General features: G+C 39.9%; 1 protein-coding gene across 1 annotated transcript in view; it reads left to right on the plus strand.

Annotated features, from left to right (window-relative positions):
- LOC147692002 (putative palmitoyltransferase ZDHHC24) overlaps positions 1-14,583 on the plus strand; it is a 276,526-nt gene that overhangs the window by 124,622 nt on the left and 137,321 nt on the right. The window lies entirely within an intron of this gene.

A 14,583-nucleotide genomic window follows, 5' to 3' on the forward strand; every position in this document is an offset into this window, starting at 1 on the left:
CAATTTAGGCCACCTACATCCCAAATGCCCAATACCATAATGGATCCAAAATCACACCATGTAAGACAAAATCTTTGGCAGGTGGAGGTTTCGTATCACTAAACCATCTAATAGGGATACACAATAAAGAGTGAACCATATTTAGTCGAAAATCTGTTAATAAGAACTTTGTGTATCAGATACGGCTCTATAAGCGAAGTAGTCTGCACAAGTATATTCAACCTTGGTCAAGGCAAAGGATTCCCTCTCCTTACTTGACTGATTTACAAAGGCATCCGTTATCCAGGTGAAATCCACTGACAATGATCTCTGGATTGCTAAAAAGGGTGGATCTACCTATTTTGAGAAAACTCTTTCTTGCATAAAAAAATCCATGGTATACATAGAGCATGGTCCAGTCTTAGACCATCCTTTAAAAACTTCCTATTGAGCTCCAACTCAGGTTTGAGGCAGATGGACAACCATATAACGAGTGGACTCAATCGGATCATGTCACACAAAAAGCCCAGCCCGAGCTACAATATAAGTAGTTGAGCTGCTGGAGAGTGCCTAGGAAGCAAAGGCTAGTTTAGCTTCTTTCGAATGAACCACAGTTTCTTGATATAGATCAGTGATACTCTACGGACAGCCCGGGGGCCACTTGCGGCCCTACTGACCATCACATGCAGCTCCCCCTATTGAATGACAGCACTGCGAAGCTGTTTACTTGAGAGAGCACTAACATGCAGAAAGATATTAAATAAATGGGCAAGCCTTTAAATACACACTACCTGAAAGTAAAAGAAAAAGTAAGGTGTACTGCACATCTTAGCTTTTGGATCACATTCATTTCTAGAACATCTTGCAACACACATGTAAAAACATTACACAATCTCAAAGAAGTGCATTTCATTAACACACAGAAGCATTTCGCCTTATTACATCAGATTATACCAGTGCATTGAGAAGTATTTTAAGTCATAGTTTCAAAAAAATGAACGTATAAACACTCGGGCCTACCCTCCACCCTGACAACAATGCCATTTGTGACCTAAGAGGCAAGTCAGTTGTCACACAGAACCCTCTGGATGGGCTGGCTTGTTATTATACATGGACACATTTGTAGTTTATTAAATCAAACACAAGAGAAGTTTTTATACAGCACACCCTGAATTCATGGATTTCAAGGTGCTCTTATATGTGATAATGAAGAAAAAGGATGCAAAGTGAAATAAAACAATTGCCTAGGAGCACACAATTTGGCCAAGTGGGGATGCTGGGATTGATCCGATGTTTTCTGGTTTCACATTGCCCGATCCTATTTTATTCCAATTCAGTTATCAAAATACTTCCTTTTTCACACTTGACTCTCCTAAGGTAGTGAAAGCAAGTAGGGAAGACTTACCCTAAGGTGTGATAGAGGGATAGCAATTTAGATGCAGCATACAACCTCTCTTCTAGAGGGCAGTCTGGAATGAAACTGTAAAAATAACTCCATGATTCACTAACCAGATCATGTACATGCTTAGTTTCTCCTATACCCAGCTTAGCTCCCCCTACTCCCCGTAAAGCACCACTTCTACCATTCTAGCTTTCATGTGGGCCTCTTGCAGAATGCAGACCATATTGTGGCCCCTGGGAAAATGTTTGTGAGCACCCATGATATACATACTCGATGGGGAGCACTAGTTGGGGTTCCAGTTGTAGTGCCCTTCCATTCACAGAGCTGAAATATTTAGCACCTCACCTTCAGCATGCAACAAGCTCACTAGAAGAGGGAGATAACTGGGAAATTTGTTTGCTAAAGAATATCTCAGATAATGAGAATTTGGCGAAAACAACTCACAAAAGGATATTCGGTCCTACCCAATTATCACTTCATAGTAGGCCAAATGGGGGTAGCCTGGGAAAATGGCAGGAAAATAATTCTCTGGAGACCCTGCATTGCAGGCTCCCTGATGTGTGGTCCCTACTGCTATTTAAATTTATGGTCAAAGATATATCATGCATCAGCTGAGGAAGGGTGAATGCAACACGCTGTGGGATTTGTACCAGAAATATACTGTCCTCACTTGAAGAAGCACAGGAGGTGTTGGGGGTCAAACTAGGTTGCACAGCCAGGGAAATATGGGTGGAGTTCCTACAAACACTCATACCCTTGTCAGTGGAGTTATGTTGGAATTTTGGCACGGTCATAGAATGGTGTCTCAAATATACACAGCCCTGAGGCCAGACAGAAATAGGACTTAACTGAGCACGACTCGCTAATGGAAGAAAGATATACAAGAGGTCCTGGAAGACAAACATTTGGGAAACGCCATGCCCCCAGTTTAAGAATGCATCTAGTAATCATAGTTCAAGCTGACACATTTTCATTTTTTGCAACCAAGAATTCTAACATCCCAGAAACTCAAGCGGTATATCCAAGGAGGACCCTCACCTTGTCCGAGATGAAAAGAATTGACATCCTCCTCCATACACATTGCTTGGCATTGCAAACCAATAGTCAATAATGCAGGCTTTAGTGGCCAGACTGCATCCCATAATGACCTTGATAAGGCAGTACTTGCTAATCATCATACTAAAGCCCAAAAAGAGCAAGTGAAGTCCTGATTTACAGTTCTTCAGACCATGCTAGCAAAGCACAGGATAACCATCCATTGGTTACACCCCTGAGATCTGGCGGTGGCATCCTGAGAGATTAATTTCATAAAATTGTTCATAGCAGAGGAACTACATAAGGTAGTCACTTAACTGATGTGAGAGGGCTGTGGTAGATAGAATTAATTGGGCAAGATGCTAGAACAGCTGTCTGAACAGATAGATGCAGGAAATCGCAAGTGCAGAGTTGGGATTTGGCGGACAGTGCAAACGGGAACAATAAAGAGTAGGACCACACTGGTATCTGGCAGGCTGACATGGAGAGTACAACATAGATGCGACTGAATGGGGCATTGAAACAGATAAATGATTTGAATGAAATAGAACATACGCTGCACTTAGATCTATATGTTAAACTCTACAAAACACATAATACAATAGTGTGCTTATGTTGTTTTTGTTGTAACAGTTGTATTGGTTTCAGAATAATAAAAAAAGAAGATTGAAAACAAGTTTGATGCAAATCTGTCAGGGGGGCCAAAATTAAAGTGGGGTTTTCCTTGATTGACTCTGTGTTTCTCATGTATTGAGCCAGAAAATTGAGTAGAAAAAGTCTATGGAAGGAGTAACTTTTGTGGTTAGATTTTATTAGCAAATATTACCCGTTTTAATATGAAAGAAAGTACCAGAAAAATTCTAGTACTCTGACTGATAAGTCAAACATTGGAGGTGAAAAACAGAATTGCCACCCCTCAATAAGGTAGTAATCCAAGGCGGCCATATTAGATTTTTGGAAAGATAAGTCAAATAGCGCCAACCTCTGACCTGACCTAACCACTATACTGCTGTAAATATATATAGACATAAATAAGTGATGTGTATATATATATATATATATAAAGATATATATTTCCCCAACGTCACTTGAAATTGCTTCTTGAAAGACAAAGAGACGATAGTGGACCCAGGTACTTGTGCCAATCAAAAATTCTTTATTGTAGTTTGACCAGCCAGTCCGCCTTGACGCGTTTCAACCCCTATCGGGTCTTGATCACATGACGTGTTGCTATAGCAGGGTAGGCATTTATAAAGCGTTAGACCAGGAAATGATGCTTCACCCTCCTTCTCATAGATATTGAAGAGTTACTATACAGCATAGTACTCTACAACTGTGCACATTCAAAATATAATAATACATCATTTTCAGTATGCATAAAAATACTTGAATGTCTAATTCATCTTTGTAACAGCATATTCATATAGCAGCATAATATTCCCGTAGTGTGCAAAATTGTGATTGAGTAGCAATATCGGAATACAGCAGCCAGATATTCACATAGTGTGCAAAATATAACCCTCATCATTATAGCAGCATATAAATATAGCAGCATATTAATCACATAGGGCCATATGTATCAAGCAAATTCGCATTCACAATCGGCGTTTTCGAATGCGAATTCGCTAAATGGAATGTATCAAAGAAATGTTGGTGCAAAACAAGGAATCACAAAATTTGCGATTCCTTATTTTGCAATTGTATTTAAGGAATCGTAAATTTTGCGATTCCTTAAATGCAAGTATGAAGCCAAAAAAAATGCAAATTGTCCTTAAGGAATCGCAAATTACCACCAACTTCAAGTTGGTGGTAATTTGCGAATTCCTTAAAAAAAGCAAATTTTTACATTTTTCAAAGTGCCATGTGACGCCCTTAGGGCATGTATGTGCGCCACATGTGCACCCATGCTTATTTCAGGGGTGCAACAGGGTGTCCTTTGGACACCCCTGCACCCTTAAAATTATTCTCAATTTGCGATTCTCAAATTGCGAATCGCAAATTGAGAATTACTTCACATTCATTCCTATGGGCCTCCTGGCCCATAGAAATGAATGGGAAATTATTCCTTAATTGCGATTCGCAATTTGCTAATCGCAATTAAGGAATACAAAGGATTCGCAAAACAATTGCGAATTTCTACATACATCCCAATTGGCGATTCTGAAATAGCGATTTCTAAAAAATCGCTATTTCAGAATCGCAAAACTGGATGATGATACATATGGCCTGTATCATCATCCAGTTTTGAGATACTGAAATAGCGATTTTCGGCGTTTGCGAATGCGAATTTGCTTGATACATATGGCCCTCTGTGTGCATAATATGGTTGATAGGTAGCAGCATCGTAATATAGCAGCAAAATATTTACATAGTGTGCAAAATATGGTAAATGTGGAAAAACCATCGCAATTGCAATAAATAAATATATAAATAGATATACAATAAATATATAAATATGTACAAACTAATGATCGCCTTAGATCACAGATTTGTTGTATAAAACCATCATTTCTTACAAGTCAACTACCATACAATATTCAGTTCATAACCCTTCCATTTTAATATATATAGCCCTGCTGTGCTTTAATCATACTGTATGCTACACAACCACCCAAATTGGTGACATGTGAAATCAATAATTGATTTAGAACCATGTCCAATATCTTTCGATCACATGCCTACTACTATACTGAATATTGATATTATTCCTAAAGCTCATGCATATTTCTTCAATGGAACCTCAGTGGGTATATTTTCTTGTTGTATCATTAAATAATGACTATCCATCATTCCTGATATATCACCACACTCTATATTACAAACATTAGTCATAAAAAAGTGCCGAAATAGTGCATCCCCTAACCTTAATGTTGTAATACCACTAACACTGGTCTAGCAAAAATTGCTTTCCAACGTTACTGCGGCCAAACCCCCAAGAAAGTGCAACATAAATCATAATTACTTCTACATAAATCACATTCAAAATGTTCCGAAATCTGGTTAGCATCTATAATCAAATTTTGTTCAATATGAGCCCATATTGAAATATCAGAAAAATTCCTTCTTCAGTTCAAAATGTTTTAGAAAAAATTGTCAAGATGAATGGAACATTACTCAATTTTAAAGACGTATGAAAATCTTCACTGGCATTAAGTCCTGACGGATACTTAGAGTCCAGTTCAATTATGTATCTTGTCTCTAACAGGCCTAACTTCGCTTCTCGGTCACCCCCACCCCGCTTCATAGGAAAGATTGTATCTATCACGTAGTATTGTAGTGAATTGGGGTTGCTGTTATGGCATTGTTCAAAGTGACGGGCTACTGGATATGCCTGATCCTTACCAGATATTGCTCTTATGTGCTGGAGTATCCGTTTGTGGGCTAGCAGTTTGCCGATGTATCTTAGCCCACATGTACACTCCAGCACATAATTAGCATAATCTGTCCTGCAGGTCAGTCGTTTATTAATCACAATGGGATCTGTTTGGAATGGACTAGTGTACAGGGTTCTGTTGCTGCCGAATTTACAGGCCTTGCAACTTGGACATTTTCTAAAACCCTTCACTTGCAACATCCAAGTCCCCTGAGTTGTTAGTTCAGGACAATTACTAGTCAATTTACTTCCCATGGATTCAGACTTCCTAAACGTTAAGGCTGGTTTATTTGAAACTAGATGCCCGATTACAGGATCCCCCTGTACCAGGTTCCAATTCCTGGGAAAAATTCTCCGTAATTCCAGATGTTGCCTACTGTAGGTAAGTAATATTCTCGTTTGAGGATCAGATTTATTTTTCATTAGATTCTTCTTCTGGGATTTGGATACCAGTGCCTCATTTCTTGTTGTCGACTTAGTTTTGTTAATGGCCTCATCATTCACCCCAGGGGAATAACCTCTGGCCAAGAAGCATTGCTTACAGGCCAGTTGGGCAACCTGACATTCCCTGTCTGAATTGCATATGCGCTTGACACGCAGCATCTCCCCATAAGGGATGCTGCGTATCAAGTGCTGCGGATGGTGACTCGCCGCGTGCAGTACCGTGTTGCCTGCTGTTGACTTTCTATATAGCCTAGTAGCCAATACATTGTTCTCTACAAACACCTCAACATCCAAAAAACAAATACTTTTTGGTCAATTGTGGAAGTAAAATTTAAATTCAAATAGTTGTTATTCAGTTTTTCCACAAAATCGATGGAACTTGCTTGTGGCCCCCTCCAAATGAAAAATAGGTTGTCAATGTATCTCAAATAGACCACCACATGTTCTTCAGTGATGTCCCTGTGTTCTCCCATGAGGACCTGCTCCTCCCATAACCCCATGTGTAAACGGGAGTAACTCGGGGAGAAGCAGACCCCCATAGCCACCCCTCTAACTTGGTGGTAGATCTGATTATTGAACAGAAAATAATTCTGCTCAAGACACTCCCTCACCATAGCCAACAGCATCTTATTGTGGGGTGCACAGTTCATGTGTCTTCTATTTGAGAAATGCTCTATCGATTTCATGCCATCATTATGTCTTATAGAAGTTACATCCAATGTCATCAGTAACATGCCGTCACCCCATTCCACATTGTCAATCTTTCTAAAAAAATCTGAAGTGTCTTTAAAATAGGAGCTTAGTCCTTGTACCCACATATATATAATATATATATATATATATATATATATATCAAGAACAAAGGTTGCCTGTTGTAGAGAGGGCCGCACACAGGTAAGTAAATAGCCAAAATCTTTATTGGAAGCTGCAGCGGGATTCAGCAGAACAGCACAGAAAATATCGTCCCTTTCGCCTGACGCGTTTCATCTCTTGCATTTCATCAGAGGCACGGGCTGCGAGGTCAGTAACACAGCGTTTCGGCACCACTTTAACTGTTGATAGTCCCTCCCATGTGGGCGTGGCCACCTTCGTGGCTGCTGATTAATGTAGTGCCATATCCTACTTCAGTGAGTCAGCGTGTCAAAGTCCATCAATCTTCACAATTAAAACCCCAGTGGGTTCTGGTGTCTGTCTTTAGTTCCGTTGCACATTTATTCTCCCAATAACAGGTACCTGTTCCTTAAGCAGCGTCATCGTTTGGCGTCGTTGCAGGAATGCCGCAAGCGGCATCAGGGCTCTCTCTGCGGCTCAGGCAGGGCCGCAACACATCAAGAACAAAGGTTGCCTGTTGTAGAGAGGGCCGCACACAGGTAAGTAAACAGCCAAAATCTTTATTGGAAGCTGCAGCGGGGTTCAGCAGAACAGCACAGAAAATATCGTCCCTTTCGCCTGACGCGTTTCTTGTCTTGCATTTCATCAGAGGCACGGGCTGCGAGGTCAGTGACACGGCGTTTCGGCACCACTTTAACTGTTGATAGTCCCTCCAATGTGGGCGTGGCCACCTTCGTGGCTGCTGGTTAATGTAGTGCCATATCCTACTTCAGTGAGTCAGCATGTCAAAGTCCATCAATCTTCACAATTAAAACCCCAGTGGGTTCTGGTGTCTGTCTTTAGTTCCGTTGCACATTTATTCTCCCAATAACAGGTACCTGTTCCTTAAGCAGCGTCGTCGTTTGGGGTCGTTGCAGGAATGCCGCAAGCGGCATCAGGGCTCTCTCTGCGGCACAGGCAGGGCCGCAACACATCAAGAACAAAGGTTGCCTGTTGTAGAGAGGGCCGCACACAGGTAAGTAAATAGCCAAAATCTTTATTGGAAGCTGCAGCGGGATTCAGCAGAACAGCACAGAAAATATTGTCCCTTTCGCCTGACGTGTTTCATGTCTTGCATTTCATCAGAGGCACGGGCTACGAGGTCAGTGACACGGCGTTTCGGCACCACTTTTAACTGTTTATAGTCCCTCCCTTGTGGGCGTGGCCACCTTCGTGGCTGCTGGTTAATGTAGTGCCATATCCTACTTCAGTGAGTCAGCGTGTCAAAGTCCATCAATCTTCACAATTAAAACCCCAGTGGGTTCTGGTTTCTGTCTTTAGTTCCGTTGCACATCTATTCTCCCAATAACAGGTACCTGTTCCTTAAGCAGCGTCGTCGTTTGGCGTCGTTGCAGGAATGCCGCAGACGAGAGGTATTTTTAGAGTATATATTTTTTATACAATACGGGTTTTTAATTATTTATGGAATTTTAGCGACTTAAATGAATGAATTGATTGATATTAATATTGGTTCTATCAATTGTGGGAATCATTCTTAGAAAGTTGAGAGAAAAGCCTTAAATCAATTAAACCCATGAAAATTCCGTCTTTACATCCAACCCTTCATAAAGTTTAATTTGTCTTTTGCTGGAGAAATGCATCATGTACAAAATGAAGAAGAGTTATTTAATCACTTAGGGTGTTATGATTTGGCGCAATATTATTTTTATATCAGTTTTATGAAGGTTCAGGGAGATGCACTACAGTATTTGGTGAATAGATGTGTAGGAAAACAACAGTCAGAGGTGATATAAATTCAGGGTTTGGAAAATGTAAATAATGTTGGGATAGCAATAATTGATAGTTTACATTTGAGTTTTCTACTATGTATTTTACAAATAGAACAAAACCCTATGGTTCTTTACTGCATTTTAAGCATATATGAAGCAATGTATTATACATATAATTATCTTGCTTTCCCAATAACGTACATGTATTTTTTAATAATGTATTTTACATATAGAATCAAACCCAATCTGTATTTTACCTATCACACATCAAAAACAAGCATGTACGACTGTTAAGTATGTTTCCTATGTCTATTTATGCACTAGCACTTTAAAAGGAGGTGCATCACACGACACTGTTGTCATGTGATCAAGGCAGGGAGCTGCCGAAACGCGTCGTGATGATGTGGTCGCACTTTGAAAGAAATTAAAAAAGATGCACTGAATTGGGTCTACCTCGTCTTTTTGCAAGTTTGGTGGAGAAAAGTCGTGGAGGACGAGCTTTGCAGGCAGCATATATATATATATATATATATATATATATATAGATTGATTGATTGATAGATTGATAGATATAGATTTATAACAGAGTTGCCACTCTGGAGTTAGAGTTAGGCAGTTAGGGTTACCAGTGAGGAATTTCTCTGATTTCTGTCCCTTAATAGCTTTCCACCCATTTGACTAGTCTTTGCTAAACCTTGCTAGCCTATTGCATCTGTTACATTGGTGAAACTTCAATGTTTGCCATTCTACTGTATAGCATTCCACTCTACCCCACTCCACTGTACGCCACTCCACTCTACTGTATGCTATTACACTCTTCCCTACCTCACAATACACCACTCCAGTCTAGACCACTTCACTGTACGCCACTCCACCCTGTACGCTACTACACTATACGCTATTACACTCTACATCGCCCCACTCTGCGCCACTCTGCTACTCCAATGTATACCACTCCACTATATGCTACTCCACTCTATGCCACTCTACTGTACGATACTCAACTGTACGCCACTCCAGTGTACTCTCCTCAACTCTATATACCTCCACACGTCAAAACTGTACTACACTCTATTGGACTCTACTTTTCTCCGTCCTCGTACACTGCCCACATTTGTACTCAACTCTATGCCCGTAAACATTATTGTACAACACTCTACTCCACTCTACTGCAGGTTTGAACAATGTACAACACAGCACTCCACTCTACTATATCAGGCGCCACTCCAATTTCTAAGTTTCCTAACTCAATGATATGCCATTTCAATGTACGCCACCCTACTCTATGCTAATCCACTGTAACCTACTCCACTCTACGCCACTCCAGTGTACACCACTTCAATCTACGCTATTCACTCTATGCCACTCCTCTCCTCTACACGACACTGTACAGTATTCCAATGTATGCTACTACACTTTACAGTAATCCACTCTATGCCCACTCTATGCCACTACAGTGTACGCCACTCCATTGTATGACACTCTCTTCCACTCTGTATAACTCCTCTCTATAAAAGTCTACTGCACTTTAAGGCAATCTACAAAATTCTACACTATATCCCTGTACACTCCACTGTCCAACTCATACTCCACTATATGCCTGTACACTCCATTGTACAACATTCTGTTGCACAATTCAACACTTTTCCGTACAACACAGCACTCTACTGTACTATATGAAGACCCACTCCAGTTTATAACATTTTACTACCTACGCTATGCCACTTTACTCAACTGTACGAGACTTTACCACACTCTACACTACTATTCAACAATCCACTCTAATCAGCTCCACTGTTCGACACACTACTGTACTCTATCCAACAACACTCTACTACACTATATGCCACTCTGCAAAACTTTACTCCTATTTATACCCCTACACTCCACTGTATAACACTTCTCTTCTGTATGCCACTGTACAACACTCTACTCCACTTTGTACCACTATACAACACTGTACACAACTCTTTGTAAGCCCCTGCAGCCCATTGTACTTCACTCTACTCTATGTCATAGTACTTCACTCTACCCCACTGTATGCCACTCCACTCTACTTCACTTTTTTCCATTGTACACACTGTATGACAATCCACTCTAACACACTCTGCAATACTGAAATGTATTGCACACCACTCCACAATACAAAACCCAACTAGACTGTATGCCACTCTACACTACTGTAGTGTAAATCACTTTACAATGCCTTATGATACTACACTACTGTACAACATGGTACTCCAACTTATGATGCTTTTTTCGACTGTTTGCTATATCAATCCACGCTACTGTACTCCATGCCACCACTCTAGTACGCTTTACTCCACTCTACAATGCTCCACTCCACTCCACTATACTCCATTCCACAACACCTTATTCTACTCTACACCACTGTGCCATACTCCGCTCTATGCCGCTCTGCTGTCCTACAATCTACTCCGCTGTGTGAGGCTCCACTCTACAACACTGTACTAACTCTATGACACTCAATTCCACTCTGTGCCCATCCACTCTACATCACTGTTCTACACTCAATGACATGCCACATGATTTCTCTGGCTAGACCAGGGAGAAGGAAAAGAGAATTCCTTTGATATCTGGCAGGCCTTTACATTGTGGTGTAGAGATCTGGGATACGAATAACCCCTCTTGGTCCAATGATTACACCAAGTCATCAACAATGGTGCAGGTTTGGATCGGTACACAGACCAAAGCGAATCCAGTGGCCATGGGGCGCACAGATCAGATTGGCGGCTCTATAAGAATTGCAGTTGCATATTTAGTGATATGAGGATTAAAAAAAAGATTTCTCTCCATGAAATGTCACTCGATTATATAAAGTCACTAACAAAGCCAACTGGCCCCGCCGTAAAGATTTATAATACCAAAGTTATAGCCTCAATACTTCATGGTTCGGAATTATAGGGCTTTGAAAATTTGACACCATTAGTCCTAGCTCAAAATACGTTTTTAAGAGGTATCACAGGTTTCCAGCAAAATACTCCTTTAAAGCCTTTTTATTATGATCTAGGATGCAAATCATTGGATGAGGTGGTGAGATTCCGCCTAATGGCGTACTGACGTCGACTATTGACTACCCCTGAGCTAATACCTTATGCTGTAGCACTTAAGGATGTCCGGCAAGCTGACACCACATGAAAGATCAGCTGGTTGCAAACAGTTAAATGCACACTGGGAAAAATGGGCTTGAGACACTTATGGGAGGATCCCTTGGGCCAACTGTTCCTCTCGAAAAGGAAAATGAAAGAGCTATAATGGTCAATGACCGTAACTGACATCATAAGAACCACTGAAAGTTCAACATTGACAGGTAGATTCCTACAGTTCAGACCTAGTCCCCTGTATGAACCATATTGGGATTTCTTCTCGAAGCCCTTAAACAGAAGACTATACTTCCAATTTCGGGTGGGCACTTTACCTTAAAGTCTTTCACAAATGGTACCATACAGATGAAAGTAGATGCCAACTATGTGTAGAGCAAGAGGAGACTTATTCGCATATACTTTTCGTTTGCCCTGCCTATGTTGCCCCACGAGAAAAATGGTTAGAGCCATTATGTAAAAATATGGGCACTAGGAGCAGTAACACTGCACTAAGAATACTGTACTCAAAAACAAGCGAGCAATGTGTAACATCAGTTGCCAAATTTCTGGGCTGGATGTGGTTAATACGCAAAATAATGTAAATCAGGCCTACAGTTACACAATTCAGTAGTCAAATAAGTGAACAAGATCTAGGTCAACCAGTAGGGTTAAAAATGACAGATCAGTAAAGCCTAATTTCACTTCAATATTCTCGAAAGTATGGTTGGTAGAAGTGGTGTTTACTGTCACATAGCACTTTATAGTACACCTGTATCATATCAAAGTTTATGACTTGTAGGAAATATAACCTATAGCTCACCTTGTTGTCTTATACGAAAATACCACAATTTAAGGACAGCTATTTGATAAATATTGATAGTTTTAAATAGGCATGGATTAAACTTAAAGTTTTTTTAAATAGAACAAAGAAAGATATTAATTGATGTTTTAACCTTTTTAGGACGTAAACTCGACCGTGGAACAAATTATCATCAATTCATTTATATACGCATATACGTTTTGGTTTTATTGGATACTACTGGTATTTCCAACAAAATGTTTTATGTTTTTATGTGAATGTACTTTTATGACCCTGGAGATCGAAATAAAGATTATGAAGATGATGATATAACACAGCACACCACTCTACAAAACTCTCCTCCACTGCACTCTGCAAAACTCCACATGACGATACTCCACTCTATGACACTTTATTTCACCCCACTCCACTCTAAAACACTCTACGACACTCTACACTACTGTTTGACACGCCAGTCCATTGTAAAACTCGCTGCTCCAGTCTACGATACTTGACTCCACTATATGAGACTACATGCCAGTACACTATATAAAACTTTATATAATACTTTATTACACTGTACACTATTCCACTACATTCTGCTCTACTCCGCTCGATTCTAACCTACAAAACTCCACTCTATGAAAATAGACTTTACAACACTTTCCTCCACTTGTACTGTACTGTACGACACACTGTATAACAACTCTTCACTCGTGACACTAGACTGATGTGAAACACATTTTTATCAAAAAGTATTTTTTTTTAACATTTGCAATTTAATTAAAACATCAAAGGTTAAAGCTTAGTTATAGTTATAGTTCCCTATAAAAACCAACCTTATACTACACAAACTTCAAAAATTCTATAGTTACACCTTCAAATTATTGTAAGTAGCACACCTTGCGAGTCGTTACACACTCTTTTCAGCTCGTTTACCAAACAACACTAACTATAACCCACGACTTCACCGTACACTGTTTTCTCACAAATAATGATACTCCACTGTACAACTCCACTCTATGCCTCTACACTCTGCTACACTCTATCCAACTCTATGACCCTCTACTCGATGACACTCCACTCTACCGCACTGCATTTCATGACACTCCAGACGACGACTCTCCACTGTACAGCACTCGGTTCTACTTTTTGACACACCACTACACTGTACAACACACCACTCCACTCTACAATACTTCACTCCACGATACAACACACCACACCATTCTACTGTATAACACTTTACTCCACTGTAAGGTTCATGAATCCACTCTTCATGACTTCACTCTATTCTACTCTACAGTACTCCACTCTATGACACTCCTTTACTGTACTGCACTACACTCCACTTTACTACACTCCAATGAATGATACTCTACACTGAGATTTGAAACACATTTTTATTTAAAAAAATTAAAACTGTTTACATATGATGAACAAAAAACAAAGATTAAGAATAAGTTATAGTTCGAAATACCTTATGTATTCTTTCTATACAAACCCAACTTAAAATACACAAACATGACAAATTATAAAGTTATAATTCTATCTTAAATGTATAATTCATACACCTCCTTTAAAATACTATAAGTTGCACACCTCCGAAATAAGTCTTGTCATTTCACTTGCCTTACTACATTAACTATTACTCATGCCTTTTCCATGCACTGGTTATACCCTTGCTTACTGCATCACTTATAGCATGTGAAATCACAGTATTTATAACACCTATTACTTCTCAATTGACATCATTTCTCACAACACAGTTCATGGTAGAGTAGTGAGTTATAGTTAGTATTGTCTCATTAGCAAGCTGAAAAGAGTTTGTAACAAGGTGCTCTACT

The sequence above is a fragment of the Lissotriton vulgaris genome, chromosome 9 (assembly GCF_964263255.1).
Source record: "Lissotriton vulgaris chromosome 9, aLisVul1.2, whole genome shotgun sequence".
NCBI lineage: Eukaryota > Metazoa > Chordata > Amphibia > Caudata > Salamandridae > Lissotriton > Lissotriton vulgaris.